Source organism: Epinephelus moara, unplaced genomic scaffold (genome assembly GCF_006386435.1).
Source record: "Epinephelus moara isolate mb unplaced genomic scaffold, YSFRI_EMoa_1.0 scaffold4036, whole genome shotgun sequence".
NCBI lineage: Eukaryota > Metazoa > Chordata > Actinopteri > Perciformes > Serranidae > Epinephelus > Epinephelus moara.
In genome coordinates, this window is record NW_026081800.1 from 1 (window position 1) to 1,372 (window position 1,372).

A 1,372-nucleotide genomic window follows, 5' to 3' on the forward strand; every position below is an offset into this window, starting at 1 on the left:
AAATAGTTGGGATAGTGCTTGAAATCTTCTGTGAGGTGTGACAGCCCTTCAAGACCCTAATTAGTTATCAGTAGTTGTTGATAACGTTTACATGCAGATGCAGTCCCTCTGTCTACAGTCTCCACTCTGTAGCCTCACTCAATGTCCAACAGCACTTTCTGATTAGTTAGACATCATGAGAAACAGACTATCACCACTGAAGGCTGCCATTCCACAGAATGTGGTGATAGGTCGCTTTTTCACCAAGGTAAGAAAAAATCCTTACGTGATAGGTCGCTTTTTCACCAAGGTAAGAAAAAATCCTTACCATCACAACCCTACCCTGACCTGCAGCAGATAGAATATATTTCTTGGGCTGCTGTTTGTATGGATTCTGCATCACTGGCTTGCTGGGAGCAGCCATCTGAGGAGGTAGCTGCCAACTGGCTTGCTGGGAGCAGCCATCTGAGGAGGTAGCTGCCAAGGGACTTTGAATGTCTGCACACCAATTGGCTGGGCCTCAAAACGGGTGAATGTGTGGTAAGCACAAGCCAAGCTGCAGAGCTTCCCCTTTTAGGAACCGACAATAGTGCTGAAGCCAGAGGAACACCCTCTTTCTTGATGTTAAGTTTTTTTCCATGTCTGAAAGCCCATCTGGCCTCTTTTGGAGGATGACAATGCTAGGGGCCCTTCACACTGCCTGACATGCTGCTCCGGTGAGGTGATTGTGTGTCTGGTCAGTTGACAGTCCAATATTCACTAATAACCTACATTTGCTAAATGTACTAAAAGAGAAAATGTCAATGCATAAATACAAATTTGAAGAATTCTCAAGACTTACTGTCACTGTCAGTGGTGCAGGATTTTCATCAGTATTGATGGAAAGCCTTGCCATGCCATTGGCTGCAGTGCGGCCCTGTACCTCACCCGGATTCACCTCCACTATAACACCTTCTTTTGGTGAGCCGTCAGGGTTCACAACTTCAACCTGCCATCAGAGAAACAGTGAGAATACTTGCTAACTAATGAAAGCAAGTTTAAAGGCACTATGTGTAACAATTTCAGTTGTTCTTTGAGACAAACAAATTTTGCAGTCAAAAGTGTGTCCTCCTAGTACGTGTATTTACCTCCATCAGCGTATCTAAATATGTCCGTAAGCTCCGAAATTCTCATTTACATATACATTGCGACCGGTGTCTCATCATGTACGTGTGCCTTCTTGAAAATACAGGTACGTACAAGGACATACTTGAGAAATACGGAATCGCATTTTGTGTTTTCACTTGTCAGTTTTTCCGATTTCCGGCTGCAGGTAGAGTGACGAAAAGCAGCAGCAGCAAGTAGGCTAGTCACAAGTGTCGGTGCATTTGAAAAAAGGCAAAAAGGCAACGTG

The 1,372-nt window shown here is 44.4% G+C and overlaps 1 long non-coding RNA gene across 1 annotated transcript; it reads left to right on the forward strand.

Moving 5' to 3' along the window:
- Window positions 1-6: 6 nt before the first annotated feature.
- LOC126387404 (uncharacterized) lies at window positions 7-1,366 on the forward strand. Its single transcript, XR_007569642.1, has 3 exons — window positions 7-230; window positions 273-411; window positions 453-1,366. It is a non-coding gene; the product is annotated as an uncharacterized LOC126387404 (long non-coding RNA).
- Window positions 1,367-1,372: the final 6 nt, after the last annotated feature.